We start from the raw sequence: 23,110 nt of genomic DNA on the forward strand, positions 1-23,110 counted from the left end.
TAGCACGGAGTTCTCATATCTAGAATTGGCAGTTAAGTAGCGCAGTGCTGAATAGCAAAAAATAGTCTAGTAATGAAGGGGCGTAAAATCTTCCAGAGGTGAAGTGATGAGTCATTTAAAGTGACCCTTTTGCTACAGTAAGAAAATGAAAACGCAAGTAAAAGAGAGTGATTACCTTTCTGGCAGACTGTGAGCCAAAATTTGGTTTCTTTTCAAAGAAGTAAGGGCACCCATTACACTTAGTTATGTGGTTAGCTGGCCCCGGTTAGACCCATGGTTCCTCCCATCAGCTGCTACATTTCTATCCCCCATCCTGTAGTGATGTAGTGTCCAGCAAAAGGGACCACAGCACCCAGCAGGGGACCAGATATTAAACACACCCAGGTGTAGTGTGTTGGATACTGGCAGCGTCTGTATCATATATTGACTCCCTGCCTGTTGGAAAGGGGCTTATTAGATCCCTTCTTCTGCAGGGGGGCTTAATTTATTTTTCTGTGCTGACAGAGCTTCCTTAACCTCTTGTTGGGAAGCACCTTTTTTTCTTATCAGCCATTTTTTTTGCGTCACTGATGTGGATGTCAACAAGTAGTATATATTACTCAGCAGCTTAAGAATAAATGTCCCCTGTGTACCCCATGGTCAAAAAAATCCAGTTGCTGAAAAATCACTGTTAAAATGTGCAGGCTTGTATCTTTTGAATTCATAAGGGTATGAACAGTCCTAATGGTAGGCCTCATCTCAGTGGCTTTGTCGTAAAAAAAAAATAGTCAAATCAACATTTCCTAAATTGTGCTTCTGTGTACCACCAATGTGGTTAGGGTTTTAATTGATCGATCATGTGACATTAGTGATCAAACTTAAAACACATCATTGTATAAAAAGCACTTTTACTTTTAATAATAATATTTTCAGGCATAGTAGGTAAAATATATTAAGTCCGAGTCAGATTTATGCATTTGGCTCTAGCAAGAAAGTTTAGGGTGACCATAAATAATGTTACATCAGGGATCAATTTAGGGGAATGTGGACAAGGTGAGTGTTGGGCTACACTGAGAATCGGTAACAAATGTTCTCGTCCATCAGAGGAGCTCATTACCACTTACAGAGATTGTCCAGCTTGTTGGGAATATGTAAGCATCCTGGATTATCCTCTCTGCTTCTTGAATGACCAACATCATGATACAGCTGCAGTTGCTGATGTTACAGAGCGTATGCAGATGTCTTCCTGCCTTTTAAACTACAACTATTTTTTTTGCCATCTGTATTTCATTTCCCATAGCCAAACAGGAAGTGTTGTCCCATAGCCAAACAGGAAGTGAGGGGACATCCCTGAAAAGAAGGGAATTCATTGTGGACCCCCAGGTCATCAGAACTAGTGTCCCTATCGGAAGATTTCCCCTCTATTACTTTTCTGGGGACAACCCAAAATGTGGGATTTTCTTTTACTGTCAATGATAATGGTAAATAGGACAAATAGAGAGGGTCATTCTCTCTAATGGGGACACAGACCGCCAAAAAAAAATAAAAAACTGCCAGGCGTTCTATTTCCTCTACACTCTATCCAAAACTAAAAAAAAAAGTTTTGCCTTTAGTTTTTCTTTAGGCATATCTAAAACCAAAACTTTTTCAGTTTTGGATAGAGCGATGACTGATTAGAACCCCTAATTTCTGTCCCGTTGGAGAGATGGACCTTCTTTATTCACCTATGCATTTGCAAATGTTGAACACAGATCCTAATGGGAGTATTAATTGCCACTTTCAACAAACTGCTAGCACGCTTCAACACTCCTATTAGGATCTGCTTTCAACATTTACAAACTGGAGTTGAATGGTACTTTAAACGCTTCAATAAAGCTTGCTGAAAGATTTGTCCCAAAGCTTGCTGTTCACTTTGCACTTTTACAAGCCCATGTGAAACAAGCCTAAAGCTGCCATGAGGCAAAACTTTGTTTTGTTTTTGTTTTTTGGATGGAGTCCTGGTCCAGTGGCAACCAAAGTTTGGATTTATTCTCCACTTTCCTGGTGGCAAATGGAGAAGGTTAATCTTCCTAGTGAGGACACAGCAATAAAAACCTGGCAGGGTTGATAGCCCTTCCACACACTATCCATTATTAGAAAAAAATTAACTTTATTGTTAAGGGTAAGGGACACAGGATTAGGTAATCTAAGCCAATAGGGTAGAGGAGCAACCTCCTCCCCCATTCTTAGTAAAGATAACAAGATCAAAAAGGGAGGGTTTGTATACTGCCTTGGATTGGCATCAGGAAAGGAAAATGATGGTAAGTATTTGAAACAATTTTCCTGACGCAAACATGGCAGCATACATGTGATGAATAACAAGCTAAACGGGCAGGGCCAAAAAGTATAAATAAACTTATTGCAATGGACATGGAAGCCTATACCGTCATTTTGTTGAAGTCCATTGACATACGAGCTCTGGATCTTTCCTGTGGAGCCTGAGGCAGGTGCACTGAGGCAACCAGTCTGCTGCTTTGCAAATGTCTCCATAGACATTTTGCATGCCATGCCCTTCCCTGCCCTCAACTTAAAGTATTACTACACCCTCCTTTTCTTTTTTTTTAACAATAAAATAACAAACATGTTATACCAGGGCTCGACAAACCCTAGGTGCCAGGTCGAATTGGCGACTAGAATTAGCGGCCTGGCGCCTGGGTTACCTTGCGGCATGTGTCTTGTTGCCAGACATACCAAGTCTCCTGCGAGGTGCGGAAGTCTCCTGCATGCATGCTGCGGCTCCCTGACACCCGCAAGTGCTGTGCCCGCATGGGGGAGACCTGGGATGTCTGGCAAAAGAACGGTGTCTTATCAGCTGTGACAGAACGGAGCCTATGCTTTCTGTGTAGTTCCCGCTCTGTCCTGTCACAGGCGGAGTGATATCAAATGCACTCCGCCTGTGACAGGAGAGATACAGGAAGCATCAGCTCTGTATACTTCCTACTGCGCCGCTCCGTGATCCCCGCCAGCAGTACCTGCACTGAGTACCCCCCAGCAGTACCAGCACGGAGTACCCACAGCAGTACCTGAAAGGAGTACTCCCCACCAGTACTAGCCAGCAGTAACCACCAGCATAAACCGGCAAGAGTTACCCACCAGCAGTACCCGCCAGCAGTAAGTCACATGTGCTAGGGGTGTAACTAGCCCCAGCACGTCATTTTAAATATCCCAGCTGGTGCAGTGTTTCTGACTCCTAACGCCATCACCACTTTAAATCACTGAAGTGTTCATGGTGGTTGGAGTGTTCCTTTAATATCTCTCAGAAGAGTTATTACACAGGTCGAATGCCAGGCAACATCAGCCTGTTCATTAAAAACTGGCCGCCATCGGGCCCGTGTGTATGGCAGCTGGTCTGACAGAAGCCGTCCATTCGGCATGCGCAAAATAAAACTGGCTCCTAACTTTTTTAGGTGGCTTCTAGATTTCAAGCAAATTTGTCAAGCCCTGTGTTATACTAACCTGCTCCGTGCAGTGTTTTACACAAAGCAGCCCTGATCCTCCTCTTCTCAGGTCCTTCGCCGGCGCTCCTGGTCCCTCCCTCCCTCCTACTAAGTGCCCAAGTAGGCGCACTCCTGAGACGCGGCTCTGCGTGTCCATTTAAACACGGATCTGTGACTCGGCCCGCCCCCTCTATCTCCTGATTGGCTCACTGGCTGCGAGCAGTGTTTGTCACACAATGGGTGGGCTCAGGGCGCACTGCTCTGCGCCCCGGGTCCACCCTTTCCTGCAGCCTATTAGAGCCTCTGGCTCTAACCAGGTGATGCAAAAAAAAAAAGCCCCATTGAGCTCCATGCGTCCGGCGCCACTGCATGCAGATTAGGGGGCCGGACGCATGGATAGGGGGCGGCGCCCCTGCGCCCCCAACGCACCGGCCGCCACTGAGTGATACCATGATCCTTAAACCAGGTATGGGTACTTTTTGCACTGTGGGCAGATGCCAAGTCCTGCTGGAAAATTAAATCAGCATCTCCATAAAGCTGGTCAGCAGAGGGAAGCATGAAATGCTGTAGAATTTTCTGGTAGAGGGCTGCTCTGAATTTGGACTTGATAAAAATGCAGTGGACCAACACCAGCAGATGACATGGCTCCCCAAATCATCACTGACCGTAGCAACTTCACATTGGACCTCATGCAACTTGGATTCTGTGCCTCTCCACTCTTCCTCCAGACGCTGGGACCAGTCTGTGATGATTTGGGGAGCCATGTCATCTGCTGGTGTTGGTCCAATGTGTTTTATCAAGTCCAAAGTCAGCGCATATTGGAGCAAAGATATCAGCACTGCACAGAAAAATGAAATGAAAGAGACTCAGAGAAAGAAGCAAGCAGATCATTGTTCTGGAAATTTTCTAGATGGGCAACTCCTATCCTCATATTGATTAGTGGTTCCAAATGAATAATAACTACTGCAGTAGTGAACAGATACAAAAAGATACACTCCGCATCTTTCCAAAATAACTTCTGTTTATTAGATGCAATCAAAGTTTTTTATACACATGATTACTTAGGTGTCAGATGAATATTACAAATGTACTTTTATGGTAACAAGGGGTGTAACAGGCTGGCTAAATTATAATCAGGACTTGGAAGAATGAAAACATTATTAGTGCCGTGTGCACAATGAGTTCAGTGTGCAATACATAAGCAAAGCATACAAAATAGAAGACAATTTTTATATAGAATTTACAAATTTCCTTTACAATCATAGACGTGCCAAAATCGCCTTCCTTTCCCCCCATTCACCTGCAGCATACAGTATAAGCAAGGGAAAACAGAGGATGTTTCCAGTGCAAAACCAACCTCACACGTGTGAGCCTGGACATACCATAACAAAGATGGCTGCCACACGAGGCCCTCTGCACAGTGCATGCATAGATGCCATAACTGGCCATGAGACGGGAAACAGCCACAAAACCTGGACCAGATTGTGCACGCACGTCGGCCACAGAAAATGCCACAGATGAAAGGAAAAAAAAAACCCACAAAATAGCTCCCACATACGAAAAATGACAGATGAAGGTAGAGGCAGGGGAAGAAAAACAAAAAAGGCTAGCACAAATCTGTGGGAGAAAAGAAAAGGCAGTATTAACTCCATCACAAGGCTTCAGCTCAGGTGTGTGGAGAAACACATGCAACACGGACTCCAGCAACCAAGCACCAGCTCAAGTGCACCATATAAGGTTCTGACTGTGACGAAATGCGGTATCATATCACCAACTTGTAACAAAGAAATGGACAATCTCACGCCGTGCTGTCACTTATGTAACAATGCCACTCTCAGCTGCACCCTGCACAAAGATTTTCCAGTTTGCAGGACCACAATCTAGTTGCCAGCAGCCTTAGAGCGATTGTCACTGGGTTAAGTTAATTGAGCAATTAACCCTTTAAATTGGCACCTGAGAAGGTGGAAACTCACAATCTTAGTAAAAACAACTGATTTTAGAATAAACGTCTGTAACACACACTGTCACCACAGACAGGTACTGTATGTTCAGAGATTTACAGTAGAAGAAACAGCAATCCCAACACCTAGTACCCAGTGCTAGTGGCCATCATCCCTGATCAGTATATATAGAAAAAATCCCCAATGGTGTGGGACTATGAATGCCACTAGACACTGTATGTCACAGTTAAAATGTTAAATTTTATTATAAATCAAACAAATGAAGAATGTAAACATCACATACAAGACAGGGCATATAAAAATCGCATGCAATTGACAGACCATGTACCAGACCACATTGAAGACGCTCAGGTGCACATGGTAGCCTTGAACCGGAAAAGAGACCCTACGCGTTTCGGGCGTTAAAACAGCCCTTCCTCAGGGGTCAACCAGAGTTCCAAAAGGTCCTACTATGCCCTTGGCGTCTATACAAAGGATTGGAGTGATCTGTCGATTAAAAACGGTAATTAAATACCGTGGGGAGGAATGCCCAAGTTCCAACGAGCCAGTTGAAGGCAAAGATGAGGAAAAGAGAAGAAATGTAGTAGTTGCCCTGGAGGACCACCGGGGCACCACGATGATCGAACAATTAGCCCAATAAGGACCACTCCAAAAACCTCACTTGTGTAGTATAGGTGGTTTATAGTAAACCTGTAAGATTTAGAGAAAGTATAATGACAGAGGATCATATGTTGTAGAGAAGGAGTAATAATTCCGTATTTATGAGTATCTCAGCATATGAGTATCTGTGGTATGCAGTCCTGGAACTTGGCAGCCTCTGTTTAGAGATTTACAGTAGTACTATTCAAGAGACAGGGATTCTTTGAGTTTGCATTAGCGCGTTAGTTTAGTTAGTTTAGTTAGTTTTAACACATTTCAAAATATTGTGTAATAATGAAAAGGTCAAAGTGGTGAAAATGTAATATTTACAAAAAAAGGGTGTTACAAAGTAATAAAGAGACAATAAAGCAACAGAGAAAAAAATGAGTTGAAAATGAAGAATACTTGAAAATCTTGTTTCAGCAAATTTCAGTCCGTGAGCAAAGTGATCTATTGGCTCTCATAACTTGACGGGTCTTCTTTTGCTTGATGGTACACAAGAGCTGTCACAATGTGGATACATTCCACTTTTCTTCACATCAAGGTGGGTGTTGACCGAGACCATCTGACCAATCATCTGGTCTAAGAGGTGGTTGCTGGGATGTCACCACGTTTGTGACCAAGTCCCAGATAGTTTTCTATAAGTATTAATATCTCTTAATATCTGCAGGGTACAGTCGGCTACCCAGCATATTATTGTCCAGCATGAAATCAGCTTTGCAATGGATATAGATATGACAGGTCTTTGATATCTATTTCTCATAGGAGGGGTGTGGGGGGCCTAATCCACTCTGGTACCTCCTAGCATAGGGTGTTTATGCTATCCAATAACTGATGAAGGTATGTATGAATTTATTCTGGCTATACTGTCATGATTTCAGAAATTATGACAAACTGGGATGATGGATTCTACCGGAAGACAGATATGTGGATTCCAACTAAAGTATTTATGACCCAATGTCCGTTAACTCTCTTCACTCAAGCTTATGAACTGGACAGTTGTATGAGGGTACCTAGACTAAACACTGAAAACCATCATAACATTTAAATTTTGTTAGTTCCTTGGAAAGGGTTAACATGCCAAGGAATTCTATGCTGCCTCATTAGTTGAGTGTCACATTTGCGCACTCACCACTCTCCTTCTGCTCTTTTTCCTTCAGAATGCAGTAGCTGCTTCTTCTCTCTTGCTCCCCAAGAGAGATGCAGTGCACACCCTGGTTAGTCCTTGCTGCTGTCTACTGTTACCTGGTTACTTGTGGTCCTTAACATCTTTTGCGTTGGCAGTTTCTTGTGAGTAAACCAAGGTTTTCACCTAGTGTTTTCTTTTGGTTGTACCTGTTGACACAATAAAACATGTCAGATCACGAGGGCAGCAGTCCTGCAGTGCTCTCCAGGTCATGATGCACAAACAATTTCAGGGCCGTATGCAGAGTCCCCCTTAAGAGGCCTAATACCAATAGCCTGATTTGTCCTCTACTTTAGTCAAATCAGCTCTCAAAGTCTTTGATAGCTCTGTCAGGTGTGCTCCCCTCTTCCTCTTTACTCAGGGAAGAGTTCTCTGCAGTTATGCTAGATGTTATGGACCAACTTACAAAAATAATTGCTGCTGCAGATGTACTGTCTGAAAGAGAGTCTCACAAATCGGTAATGGGGGACATCATTCTTGAGGAGCCTCAGTCTGCTTCTAGAATGAAGGCTACCATAGCTACACTCTTAATGATGATTTGCAAGTCACATTTAAAATAGAGCATCCAGTAACTTCTCCTAATGCTCTTACTAGCCTGGGATCCCTGAAAGGACCTAAGACTGGGATACTCATGACAAGGTATTTATTCCTCCAAAATATTTCAAGACCAATATCCATTTTATAAGAATTTTCGAAAAAAAAAAAAAAAAAGTGGTCTGTCCCAACTCTGGATTTGGCAAAATCCTACCTTAACAAAACACAGACTGTACCCTTCGAGGATGCTCTGTGTGTTTAAGGATTCCACTGATAACGTTTAGAAGCCCTTTCCAGAGCCTTATTTTTGATAGCAGCTTTTTGGTGCTTAGCTGGACAGTTTCATAAAGTGAGTCATTAACTGATGGTTAAAGTACTCATTTACCAAGGAAGAAGAAGCCTAAGCCTCAATCTGACAAACCTCACCCTGCCTCTGAAGGAAAACAGTTCCTCCTAGACTTCTTGCTTCAAAACCAAGCCTAGGTGAGGGGCCAAGTACAACCACAAGCCTTGTGCCACTAACTCCTTTAAGCCTGCATACAAGTCCTCTTCATCATGATGGCACACCCCTAATTCTCAAAGTGTGGGGGATGTCTTGATCTTTGTGGATACCTGGTCAGAAAGCATCTCCAATACCAGGTAGTTGGTGTCCATGGGCTACAAGGTAGGGTTCCCCCTTTCTTCCTCCTCCATACTTCATATTATCCAACTTAGCAGACCGCCATTCTGCATTTGCAAATCTTTTGAACCAAGGAGTTATTGCAGTTTTACTATTAGAGGAAAGGTTTCAGAAGTTATATTCCATCCTTTTCACTCTTTCAAAAGCAAAAACGGTAATTCGCCCTATCCTGGACTTGAAGTTTAGAAATATCTATGAGTTCAAAAATTATGTATCGAATCCACCAAGTATGTCATAGCCTCCCTCCATCAGGGAGACTTCCTAGTCTTGATGGTCGTCAAGGATGCATATTGTTCCTATCTTTTCAGAGCATCTACACTACCAGTTTATAGCCCTACCATTTGAGCTTTCATCTACACCTTGAGTGTTCACAAAAGGTTCTGACCTCTGGGCTAGCTTTGCTCAGCTCCCAGGTATTCATTTTGTAGGATACTTCAACGTCCTCTTGTAATTAAAGCCCACTGCAAACTTTATCAATGTGACGTGGACAGTCCAGACCATAAAAAGATTTGGTTGCATTCTGAACCTTCGGAAATCAGCACTTGAACTGACACATTGCTGGATTATCTTGGTCTAGTTCTAAACACAGCTCAAACCATAGTTTTCTATTCCTAGGAAAATTTCTGACTCTCCACTTCCAGACTTGTATTCTACAGTCCAGGAGCTGTACCACCCTGTGATTCTGCATGAGAGTTCTGAGCTTAAAGGTAGCCTCCTGAGCCACTCTCCAAACCTCTACAACACCACATTCTGTCTGCAGAATGTGCATTATCTCAACAAATCAATACGCCTAAAGGCTCGTACACACTTGACGGAAATCGGACGAAATATCCTCCGATTTTTCTCTCTCTTGCTCAGCATGCATAACCGTTTTTAGTTGACAGTGCATAAATGTTCACAAAATTTCTCGTCCGATTTTTTTTTTTTTTTGGGACATTTGTTCCTAGACTTCCGGGTCGTCAGCAACTTCAGATCGTGCGCGGTCTTTCGTATCCGATTTTTCACGGACAGACTGCATACACATTAAACGAAAATTGGTCGTCTGGGGACGAAGGATAAAAATTTTGCTGTTTGTCCCTCCGTTTTTTTTGGTTGAAAATGTCGGCATCAGCTGCTGAAAGTTGTGTACACACTAGCTGAAAATCATACGATTTTACTTTGGATGGGAATTTTCGGCAGTTTTTCTACTAGTGTGTACCCCACTTAACACAGAAGACCAGCCTGTCTCTGGCCTGGTCACCCAGGAATCTAGGAATATGATTTAGGTAAATCATTCCTCCTACTATCTTGGAAGATACTCACAATGGATACCAGCCTGACCAGCTTGGGAGGAGTCCTAGACACCTTATCGGTGCAGGCAGCTTGGTTGTCACAGGAATCTCATCTCCCTATTTAACATTCTGAATTTGCGAGATTTGGTTGTCCATGCATGGCTGGATGACTAAACTGGAAGATCATCTGGTGAGGATCTATTTGGAAAATGCCACAATAATGGCATACAGTACATCAATCATCAGGAAGGAACCAAATTCTTCCCACAGTAATAGAGGTAGCCTGGACAAAACTCCACGATCCTGCCATGTCCACCATTCCAAGTGTGGACAGTTTGCAGACAGACTACCACATCCAGTGGCGCTTGGATCCGCAACCGGAAGTGTTTCAGGACCCTTGTCATAGACACCAAATTTAGGAGGTTGTCTCCAGATGCAGAGATTCTCTGGCAGAAGCAGTGGTTGCTTTGATGGCTCTGGGGGATCAGAACAACCCTACCTAAACCGTTCCTCCTCTAGAACCCCAGACTCGTTTACTGCTCAGAATAGAGATGAAGGGTACTCAGACATGATTGCACTTCTGGCAGACACTTCAGGGCTTTTTCCTGTCCACCGGATCTCCCCTCTCAAGGTACAGTTTACCACTCTGCTTCACAATCAATGCGTTAACACCATGGCTATTGAAACCCAGTCTTGAAAGATTGGATCACTGAGTCTGTAATTACCACATTTTTAAAAGCTAGGAAATCTACCTCTCTTAAAGTATTACTAAACCCACAACAGTAAACTCAGTCTGTATATGCAGTAAAGCATGCTTGTTATACCCACTGTGGAACCTAGGGGGGTTGATCCTGTCTTCTCTGATCCTCCCCTTCTTTTACTGTCCCCAATTCACCTGCTGATAGAACAGAGCCTTGGAGGCACTCTGCACATGCTCAGTTTTGTGTGTATTGCTAGAGAGGTTTTTCGGAAGGGTACATGTGATCAGCACAGGACCAATCAGCACTGTCTAGACAGAGGTTCAGGGGTCATGCAGCAGTCAGAGGAGAATGAAAACTTCTCCTACAAGCTTTAACCAGTGCTTGGCCAGTTACTGTTAGAAGTCATAAGACTGCTATATACTACTGATGAGAAAAGGTATTTAGCAGTTTATATGTACTAAAATAATTTAATTTTTATGTTCTGTGTACCATGGGATGTGATATAGCAAACTGAACAGTGACAGCTCTTTGGATCTCATATTGAGAGCTTTTAGCAACAGATTCTAAATGCAAATAGCACACTTGAAATGAACTCTGGACTTTTTATCTGCTCCTTGTAAATGGGATAATGAGGGAATAACACACACCTGGCCATGGAACAGCTGAGCAGCCAATTGTCCCATTACATTTGGTCCCTTAAAAAGTGGGACGTACATATACAAACTGTTGTAATTCCTACACCGTTCACCTGATTTGGATGTAAATACCCTTAAATTAAAGCTGAAAGTTAAAGCACATCTTGTTTGTTTCATTTCAAATCCATTGTGGTGGTGTATAGAGCCAAAAAGATTAGAATTGTGTTGATGTCCCAATATTTATGGACCTGACTGTATGTCCCACTATTGGTGTCAGTGGAAGAAATAGTGCCTCATTGTTGGTGTCAGTGGAAGAAATAGTGCCTCATTGTTGGTGTCAGTGGGATGAATAGTGCCTCATACCAGTGAGAGGAATGGTCCCACAAGGGCCAAATAAAGGCAAGCAAAGGGGCGCATCTGGCCCACGGGCCACCGTTTGGAGATCACTGAGTAAAATTGTCTGTCTGCTAGCTGTCTGACTTAGAAGAAATCAGAGTTATGTCATCCTACACTGGCCAATTAACTTGACACCTGGAAAAAGATGGGGAGAAGATCTTGCGCTGGCAAAAGGACTGTTGTTGAGGGGGGTTAGTATTAGCTGACGTTAGTTTCGCTTTAAGCTATAAAAATAAAACCTGACTTTTGTAAAAAAAAAAAAACCCACCTATAATATCCACTTTTTATTGCAGCAGGGCGGCTTGGGTGCGTCCAGTCACCTAGTACTACCAGTCACGTAGTACTATGTGACTGGAGTGCATGCGGGCGCGTGCCGCGGGAGCCGCGCTCCCACTGTGTTTAGATACAGCGGGAGGCGGGCTGCGGGAGGAGCCTCCCACGATCGTCCGAGAAACCGAGAGAAGACCCACCTGCTTATGTAAAAAAAAGCAGGCGGATCTTCTCTCAGACAGGCAGAGACAGATCAGCAGTTTCAGCTAAGCTGTAACTGCGATCTCTATGTGTCTGTCACAGAACCCCCCTACACACAGTGAGTAAACATATTAGGCATACATTTACCCCCTTTGATCACCCCCAGTATTAACTCCTTCCCTGCCAGTGTCATTTTTACAGTAACAGTGCATATTTTTTAGCACTGATTACTGTAGTAATGTCACTAGTACCCCCAAAAGTGTCACAAATGTCAGTTAGGGGTCCAATCTGTCCACCGCAATGTCGCAGTCCCACAAAAAATCGCAGATCGCCACCATTACAAGTAAAAAAATAAATAAATAAAAAGTCCAAAAATCTATCCCGTAGTTTATAAATGCTATAACTTTTGCGCAAACCAATTAAAATACACTTTTTTTTACCAAAAATATGTAGCAGAATACGAATTGGCCTAAACTGATAAAAAAAAATTGCATTTTTAAAAAATTTTTATGGGGAATGTTTTATAGCAGAAAGTATAAAATATGGCGTTTTTTTTTTTTTTTTTTTTAATTGTCGCTCTTTTTTTGTTTCTAGCGCAAAACTTAAAAACCGCAGAGGTGATTAAATACCACCAAAAGAAAGCTCCATTTGTGGGGAAAAAAGGACATCAATTGGATTATGGTACAGCGTCGCACGGCCGCGCAAATTTTCCGTTAAAGTAACGCAGTGCCGAATCGCAAACAACGGCCTGGTCATTAAGGGGGTAAAACGTTCTGGGGCTGAAGTAGTTATATACAGTAGTTTACCTCCACTGCCCCATTTTTTCTGGACAGCTTAGCCTGCTATAGAAATGAAAAACAACATATCTGCTGGCAGGATCAAGAGATAATAAAACTTTCATTTTCGGTGAGGTGCCCAAATGATCAAAACTTAACTGACAATCTCACGGTCATGCAACGCTGTACCCAAATACAATTGATGTCCTTTTTTTTCCGACAAACAGAGCTTTCTTTTGGTGGTATTTGATCACCTGTGCGATTTTTATTTTTTGCGCTATAAACAAAAAAATGCAACCATTCTGAAAAAAAAACAATATTTTTTACTGTCTGCTATAAATCATTCCCAATTTAAAAAAAAAATGAAAAAAAAAAATCAACAAACTAGTCCGTCTACAAACTAGGGGAAAGATTTATGTCATTTTTATTTTTTTCTTACTAGAAATGGCGGAAATTTTTAGCAGGACTGCGACATTGCGGCGGACAGATCGGACCCCTAACTGACATTTTTGACACTTTTGGGGGGACCAGTGACATTACTACAGTAATCAGTGCTAAAAATATGCATTGTTACTGTAAAAATGACACTGGCAGGGAAGGGGTTAACCCAGGGGCAATCAAAGGGTTAAATGTGTCCCTAGAGGGTGCTTTCTAACTGTGTGGGGGATGGACTTATGGAATGAACACAGAGACCTGTGTTCCTCATTAGGAGGAAAACAGGATCCCTGTGTTCATTGCTGACAGAACAGTGGACAGATCGCCGTTTTGTCTCCAGGGGGAGCAATCCCGGGTGCCCGGCGGCAATTGCGGCCACTGGAACTGCAGATCAGCTTCCCCTGTGGCAATTAGGCGTGTGCGTGCGCATCCGATGGCGTGCGTGCGCCCCCACGCGCGGTTCCGCAAGACGACGTACAGTCACGTTGTTTCGCGGGACAGAGCTGACCTGCCGTAGTATACGTACTGCTGGCGGTCGGCAAGTGGTTAAAAACACAGGTAGCCATTAGGTTTGTCAAAATGGTGTTAATGCACAGTTTTAAGAACATCGGATTCCATCCAAAGCGATGCAGGTACTTTAGCCAATTAAGTCTCCTCTGCCTAGAATCTTTTATCAAATGTTATTTAACTACTTCAATACTGGGCACATTCACCCCCTTCCTGCCCAGGCCAATTTTTAGCTTTCAGTGCTGTCACACTTTGAATGACAATTGTGCGGTCATTCAACACTGCATCCAAACTAAATTTTTTATCATTGTCTTCAAACAAATAGAGCTTTCTTTTGGTAGTAATTAATCCCCACTGGGTTTTTTTATTTTTTGCTAAAAAAAAAAAAAATGAATAAAGACCAAACATTTTGAAAAAAAAAATAGTTTTTCTTAGCTTCTGTCAGCAAAATGTTTTAAATAAGTAATTTTTCTCCTACACTGATGTGTGCTGATGAGGCTGCACTGATGGGCACTAAAGGGTTGGCTCTAATATGCAGCTTTGATGGGCACTGATATGCAGCCCTTATAAGTGGCACTGATAGGCACCACTTTTGGGCAATGATAGGTGGCACTGATGGGCACCACTTATTGGCAATGATAGGTGACACTGATGGGCGGCACTGATTGGCATAACTTATGGGCACTGATAGGTGGCACTCACGGGCAATGATAGGTGGCACTGATGGGCACAGACTGGTGGCACTGATGGAAACACAGTGGCATCACTGATGGGCACTGATATGCAGCCCTGATAGGCAGCACTGATAGGTGGCACTGATAAGCACCACTTATGGGCAATGAAAGGTGGCACTGATGGGCACCACTTATGGGCAATGATAGGTGGCACTGATGGGCACCACTTATTGGCAATGATAGGTGGCACTGATGGGCAGCACTGATTGGCATAACTTATGGGCACTGATAGGTGGCACTCACGGGCAATGATAGGTGGCACTGATGGGCACAGACTGGTGGCACTGATGGAAACACAGTGGCATCACTGATGGGCACTGATATGCAGCCCTGATAGGCAGCACTGATAGGTGGCACTGATAAGCACCACTTATGGGCAATGAAAGGTGGCATTGATGGGCACCACTTATGGGCAATGATAGGTGGCACTGATGGGCAGCACTGTTTGGCATAACTTATAGGTGCACTGATAGGTGGCACTGATGGGTGGCACTCAAGGGCAATGATAGGTGGCACTGATGGGCACAGACTAGTGTCACTGATGGAAACACAGTGGCATCGCTGATGGGCACTGTTGGGGTTGTACTGTAATCAGGACACTGATGATCAGTGCCCTGATTACCTTTACAAGTGTTCCCTGTAAGGAAACTGTCAGTAGGAGAGAGGAAAAGCCGATAAACGGCACTTCCTTGTTTACATGTGATCAGATGTGATTGACACAGCCGATCACAAGGGTAAAGAGCTGCAGCCGTGGCTCTTTGCCGAGATTCGGGTCGCGTTGTGTCCCAGGAACACGGCGTGCCCATGATCGCCATGGTGTGCACCTTTGCGGCTAAGCTGGCCTCATCATATTATGTCCCAGAATGAGAACCGCACCACTCTGCTGTCATTTGAGGACAGGCGGGCGGGAACAGGTTAATGCCACATTTTGTTCTGTGTTCAATCAGTCACAGCGGAGAGATATCCAGTGGGCACTAACCTCCCAACGTTTATTTTAGCATTTTGTACTGCTCTTGTGAAAGCACTCACCCCTTTTTTCTAGACTAGTATAACTCTTAGACCAGGAAAGTCAAACTCAATTTCATTGCAGGCCGTATCAGCATTATGTTTGCATCTCTGAGACTAAATAAATGTATCTTCTCCAAATACGGAAAGATTTCTTCACCGTAAGAGCTGTGAACATGTGGAATAGACTCCCTCCAGAGGTGGTTCTGGCTAGCTCACTAGATCGCTTTAACCACCTCCTTCCCAAGCCTATTCTGACACTTCGCTCCTCCTCTACCTTTTTTTTTTTGCCAGAAATTTACTTAGAACACAGAAAACGTTATATATATATATATATATATATATATATTTTTTAACAGAGACCCTATAGAATAAAATGGTGTGTGTTGCAAATTTTTTATGTATTATCATACGGTATTTGCGCAGCAGTTTTTCAAACGTAATTTTTTGGGAAAAATTTTTTTTTTTTCATGAATTAAAAAAAAAAAACAGTAAAGATAGCCCAATTTTTTTGTATAATGTGAAAGATGATGTTACACCGAGTAAATAGATGTCTAACATGTCACGCTTTAAAATTGCATCCGCCCGTAGAATGAAGGCAAACTACAGTGCTTAAAATTCTCCATAGGCGATACTTTAAACGCCTTTACAGGTTACCAATTGAGTGGCACAGGAGGTCTGGTGCTAGAATTATTGCTCTTGCTCTGACGTTTGCGACAATACCTCACGTGTGGTGCAATCACTGTTTATATATGCGTGCGGGAGTAACATAGTGCAGTTGCACATCTCTCCCAGTAAGGAGTAAGTATCTCCAATGGTTAGAGAGGCTGGATTCATCCTTCTTTTTTATGGATAGTGTAGGACCCACTGACAATGGGTTACTTTGATGTAGTGGTGGGCTTGAGCAAGATATGGCCATATGGTGGGACTAAATCCCCATTTTTATTTATGGGTTGCCCTTATACAGTATTTGATAATCATTTCTTTTGCATGTGTGCGCTATTCTCTGTAATATGCATGTTGCTTGGTTCATAGCTGCACCAGCTTTAGAAATGCATGTTCGGGGTGTGCCCCCCCAGCTCTTTGTTTGTTTGTAACATATGAGTTCGCATTTACGCGTAAGCACGGTGGGATGGGGGCACTTTACATTTATTTTTTTTACACTTTTTTTTTTGGTACAAACTTTATTGCTATCACAAGGGATGAACAACATCTCTTGTGATAGCATGGGCCGTGACAGGTCCTCTTTATGGAGAGATTTGGGGTCTATTAGACCCCAACAACAAAATGTATATTTTATTCAGCGCAATTAAATAAATCTAGATAAAATAAAGTGAAAATTCGTAAAATGATTGCTGCCAGTACTCAACAGGTGTTTTCACCTCACTCACAACAATATAAATATAGAATTAGTACAGCGCTATCATCTCTTTCAAAATAGTGATCTAAGTTCACAAAATTAGCTACACATGTGAAAGCGTATGTATAAACATATATAAACTGTGTCAAAATATAACTAAATCACAACACACCCCAAGTGAAATAAATAAAATTAAAAAAAGTGTTTTTTTTTTTTATATACCTGTCTATCAAAAAATAAACTGGCATCACAAAAAAAATCCAAAAAGACAATAAATTCTCCATTAACAATCGATCAGTCCCAAACAAGCGAATAATCTTAACCCCCGCTGAAGAAGTCTATTGAAGATGATACCACTGAACAAGTCTTTTGAAGACGATACCGCTGAAGAAGTCTATTGAAGACGATATCACTGAAGAAGTCTATTGAAGACGATATCACTGAAGAAGTCTATTGAAGACGATACCGCTGAAGAAGTCTATTGAAGACGATACCACTGAAGAAGTCTATTGAAGATGATACCACTGAAGAAGTCTATTGAAGATTATACGCGTCCCAAAGCAGGAGCTGACATCTGAATCTCACCCACGTCCATTACTACACTGACAGCTGCGAGCCAGAGGATTGTATTTCACTCACTCACTGCCCAGGAGATCGCCAACCACTTCAAACAGAAGATCAGTGATGGGAATAATGCTGGTATAAGTAAACAGCGTTACTAACAGCTTTATTTTTGTAAGTAACGAGTAATCATATTAATTACTGTTTGCCCCTTAGTAACGCCGTTACCATTACTGACAATAAAATGCGGCGTTACTATAATTGATTGGTGGGCAAGCAGGGGGTGGCCACAATGAGAGGGAGTGTGGAGTGTGCAGAGCTGTGAGCTATCAAACTGATGTCGGGGTGGGCGGAGTGGATATGTGGGGCTCCGCCCCTTTGTCCCGTTTACTAGTAGCAAGCCAATAGTTTCCCTCCTGGCCGGCATTAGGTGTGCAGCCCTTTCTGCCCTCCTCTCAGCGCCCGGTCCAACTACATGTGCAGCTCCGCGCGCCGCTACTTCCGGGTTTCATCAGTGGAGCAGGAGGCAGAGATGAGGGAGCTGCTGGCAGTTGCACTGGGGGATCTGGCTGCCCTGGAGGGAGTCCATAAAACAGGCGGACGAGCCCTGAGCCGTGACCCACGAGTAGGTGGAAGGTGAGCTGTGCGAGGCAATGCTGGGGGGAAGGTGAGGCTGGTGCATGTGTTGTGTATTACTGTATATGTTACTGGTCAGTGTGGACTCCACCTGACACACTGCTCCCCCCCTCTGACAAACTTCCCCCCCTGACACACTGCTCCCCCCTCTGACAAACCCCATCGACACACTGCTCCCCCCTCTGACAAACCCCCCCCCCACACACACTGTTCCCCCCTCTGACAAACTTCCCCCCGACACACTGCTTCCCCCTCTGGCAAACTTCCCCCCAACACAATGCTCCCCCCCTCTGACAAACTCCCCCCCTCTGACACATTGCTCCCCCCCTCTGACAACCCCCCCGACACACTGCTTCCCCCTCTGGCAAACTTCCCCCCCGACACACACTGCTCCCCCCTCTCACAAACCCCCCCTCTGACACGCTGCTCCCCCCTCTGACAAACTCCACCCCTTTGACACACTGCTCCCCCCCCTCTGGCACACTGCTTCCCCCTCTGACACACTGCTCCCCCACCTTATAGTTACATAGTTAGTGAGGTTGAAAAAAGACATCAGTCCATCCAGTTCAACCTATGATGTGTGTGTGTGTTTGCTGCTAACCGTACATTGTATACCCCTGTATGTTGTGGTCTTTAAGGTGCCCATCTAATAGTTTTTTGAAACTATCGATGCTCCCTGCTGATACCACTGTTTGCGGAAGAGAATTCCACATCCTTACTGCTCTCACAGTAAAGAACCCCCTGCGTATTTTAAGGTTAAACTGCCTTTCCTCTAGTTTTAGTGAGTGGCCACGTGTCTTATTGTATTCCCTTTCTCTGAATCGGTTTTTTCCATATGCTAGGGTTGCCAGTACAATATTTGTACATTGATATCATATCCCCCCTCAATCGTCTCTTCTCCAGAGAGAATAAGTTCAGTGCTTGTAGTCTTTCCTCATAGCTGATGTCCTCCATTCCCCTAATTATTTTTGTTGCTCTTCTCTGGACTTTCTCCAGTTCCAGCACATCCTTCCTGAGGACCGGTGCCCAGAACTGGACAGCATACTCCAGATGTGGCCGGACCAGAGTCTTGTAGAGTGGAAGAATAATCTCTTTATTTCTGGAGTGAATCCCCTTTTTTATACATCCCAGTATTCTGTTGGCTTTGCTTGCAGCAGCTTGGCCTTGCATGCCACTGCCAAGCCTGTTGTCTACCAGTACCCCCAGGTCCTTTTCCATCCTAGACTCACCCAGAGGTTCCCCCCCTAGTGAGTAGCTTGCTTTCTGGCACCCAGGTGCATTACTTTACAATTTTCAACATTAAACCTCATCTGCCATGTAGTTGCCCACCCCATTATTTTGTTCAGGTCCGCTTGTAAGGTTTCCACATTCTGCCCAGAAGATATTGACACACTACCCCCCAACACACTGATCCCCCCCCTCCTCTGACACACTGATCCCCCCTCTTACACACTGCCCCCCCCCCGACACACTGCTCCCCCCTGACACACTGCTCCCCCCCTCTGACACAATGCTCCTCCCCTTCTGACACACTGCTCCCTTTATGTAACCAAGCCATTACCAGCTTGAACAAGCATCTGATTAAACCGATCCTGGTTTGATTGGATGCTTTGGTGGCCAGAGGAAAGACATGGGGTCTAATAGAGCCCAGATCTCTCCATAAAGAGGACCTGTCATGGTCCATGCTATTGCAAGGGATGTTGTTCATCCCTTCTTAATAGCAATAAAAGAGATAAAAAAGAAATGTAAAGATACAGTGTAAAAAAAAAAAAAATAATAGTTTAAATAAAATGTAAAACTTTTTTCTTAACGCTCCCCTCGTGCTCATGGGCAATTGCCATAGGCAGAGTAGTGCAACATTAAAATAGTGTAGATTAGTGTACAATGTTTTAAAATAATATATATATATTTTTTTTTTAAAGAAACGCAATAGTTACTTTCCCTGGTAATTAGTTACTTTTTTTACTGATGTAACTCAGTTACTTTTTGTGAGAAGTAACTAGTAACTATAACCAATTACTTTTTTTTAGGTAACATGCCCAACACTGCAGAAGATTGATACAACTCGTGAGAAGATCTCTGCTGTTCAGATACCTTTGATGCTTTACACTTCATGCCCACAGGTACAATCACTACTTCCCTTATTCAACCCCACCACTATAGACAAGGTTGCTAAACTACCCCATACTTAAAAAGCCCTCGCTGGACCCAACCACTCCTAACAACCTACGCCCTATTTCCTTTCTCCCCTTTTTATCCAAACTCCTTGAACGTCTAGTCTACAAATGATTGAGCGACCACCTTGCTGAGAATAGCCTTCTTGATCCCCTTCAGTCTGGATTTCGGCCTCAACACTCCGCAGAAACTGCTCTCCTAAAACTAACAAACAATCTACTTACGGCCAAAACCAATGGGTACTATTCTGCACTCCTACTCCTGGACCTTTCTGCTGCCTTTGATACGGTTGACCACCCCCTCCTCCTCCGCCTTTGGTCTCCGTGACTGTACTCTTCACTGGTTCTCTTCTTACTTATCCAACCGCACCTTTAGTGTTACTTACAATTCTACTTCCTCCTCTCCTCTTCCTTTCTCTGTTGGGGTCCCCCAAGTTTCTGTTCTTGAAACTCTCCTATTTTCAATCTGCACTTCCTCCCATGGCTTCCAATACCATCTCTACGCTGACGATACCCAAATCTATTTATCCACCCCTCAGCTCACTCCCTCCTCACGTATCACTAATTTACTAGCAGACATATCAGTCTGGATGTCACACCACTTCCTCAAACTCAATCTATCCAAAACTGAACTTATAACGTTTCCTCCACCACGTGCCCATTCCCCTGATCTCTCTGTCAAAATCGATGGCACAACTATCAGCCCATCCCCGCATGCCAAGGTCCTAGGTGTTGTCCTGGACTCTCCTTCAAGCCCCACATCCAATCACTGTCCAAATCTTGCCACCTCAACTCTTGCAACATCTCCAAAATACGCCCCTTTCTAACCAATGACACCACAAAGCTCCTAATTCATTCCCTGGTCATCTCGCGCCTCGACTACTGTAATTCCCTTCTCATTGGCTTACCTCTATCATCAATCATGAATGCTGCTGCCAGACTCATCCACCTTACCAATCGCTCAGTATCCGCTACTCCTCTCTGTCAATCCCTCCACTGGCTTCCGCTCACCCAACTAATTAAATTCAAAATACTAACAACATCTTACAAAGCCGTCCACAATTTAGCCCCCAGCTACATCACTAGCCTAGTCTCAAAATACCAACCTAATCGCTCTCTTCGTTCCTCTCAAAACCTCCTGCTCTCTATTTCCCTTGTCACCTCCTCCAATGCTCGCCACCAGGACTTTTCAAGAGCCTCTCCAATCCTATGGAACTCCTTACCCCAATCTGTCCGATTATCTCCTACTCTATTAGCTTTTAGACGATCCCTGAAAACCCTCCTCTTCAGAGAAGCCTATCCTACCCACACCTAACAACTGTACTTCCATTTTCACCATCAGCCCATCCCCCACAGTTATTACCTCTTGCACCTCTTGACCCTCCCTCTTAGATTGTAATTTTTAATGAGCAGGGCCCTTCTACTGTATTAAAGTGTATTGTATTTGTACTGCCTACCCTCAAGTTATAAAGCGCTGCGTAAACTGTCGGCGCTATATAAAACCTATTTAATAATAATAATTTCATGCTGTTCACAGCTGGCACGGCTCTTAGTGCTGCTCAATGTGAGTGAGTCTATTTATTGTGTGGTATAATCAATTTGTTTTTACAGAGAGCACTAGATATTTGCTTTTGTTTTATATGGCTGATTATTATGCAAGCACTTGGGTAAAGAAAAAGTGGGATCCTGATAGATCCAGGGACATCCATCCATCCACACTGAGCTTGATTATCCCCAATGGGGAACAGCGCACTTTGACTCCCTGGTAAAACAGGAGTCAAAGCTGGAGGGGAGCTGCTAATGAATACTGGTGGTGGATTCTATTGAGCACCTATTTTTTTTGATTATCACACTCAGAGGTGGCAAGATTATTCCTTTGTTTGGGGCTATTCGATTGTTACTGGAGAATTTATTGTCTTTTTGAACTTTTTTTTGCGATGCCAGTTTATTTTTTGATAGACACATTGTATATAAGAAAAAACATTTTTTTTTTGTCTGATTTCACTTTCGATGTGTTGTGATTTAGTTATATTTTGACACAGTTTATATATGTTTATACATATGCTTTCACATGTGTAGCTAATTTTGTGCACTTAGATCACTATTAGACCCCAAATCTCTCCTCTGGTTCCCATGAAGCCGATCAGACCGAGATAAGCCTGATTGGCTGCTTCTCTGGCCGCTGGTAGCCAGGCAAACAAAGGGGCGAAATCAAAAGTGATGAATTACTCATCGCTCGATGTCAGTTTCTCTCTCTGTACCAGGCAGCCATCGCCACCGGCTGCATTGCTCCCGACTTCCACAATGGGACCGGAGAGCCTGGGAGAGGCGGCGGCGGTGGCTAATTAGCCACTCGGGTCACTTCTGCATTGTAGAGAATCGTTGGGTGCACAAAATGATGCCGGGATGATGCCTGTAGGTGCACACATCATCCCAGTATTAACACGTATGGGTACGTCCATTTGGGGGAAGTGGTAAAAAAGGCCTGGATTCTTTCCTAAATGTACATAATATAACCGGGTACTAACATTTCTAGATAATGTTGATCCAGGGAATATCTGATTGCCTCTCAGGGGATCAGCAAGGAATTTTTTCCCCTGCTGGTGCAAATTAGATCATGCTTTGCTGGGGTTTTTCGCCTCCTTCTGGATCAACTGTGGGTATAGGATTGTGTATAGGTGATTCTATGTTTTTTTTTTTGGTTGAACTAGATGGCCTTGTGTCTTTTTACTACCTGACTAACTAAGTTTTCAATAATTATGGTTTTTGTCATAACTAAAGACTTACGAGCTGTGATTGACAGGCGCAGACTGGCACGGAGCCCACTCACACTCCTTGTGGGTGGGGGGTGAAGCAGAGACGAGCATCCCCACAACTACACAGAGAAGCGCAGGATCTGTAGGAGGAGTCCTGTCCTCTCTGCTGCGGACTGCTGAGACAAGGTGGGGGAAGCTGCAGCTGCAGGAGAGGTGTAAGGGCAACATGAAATGGCCT

Source organism: Pelophylax lessonae, assembly GCF_965119305.1.
Source record: "Pelophylax lessonae genome assembly, chromosome: 11".
In the NCBI taxonomy this organism is placed as follows: domain Eukaryota; kingdom Metazoa; phylum Chordata; class Amphibia; order Anura; family Ranidae; genus Pelophylax; species Pelophylax lessonae.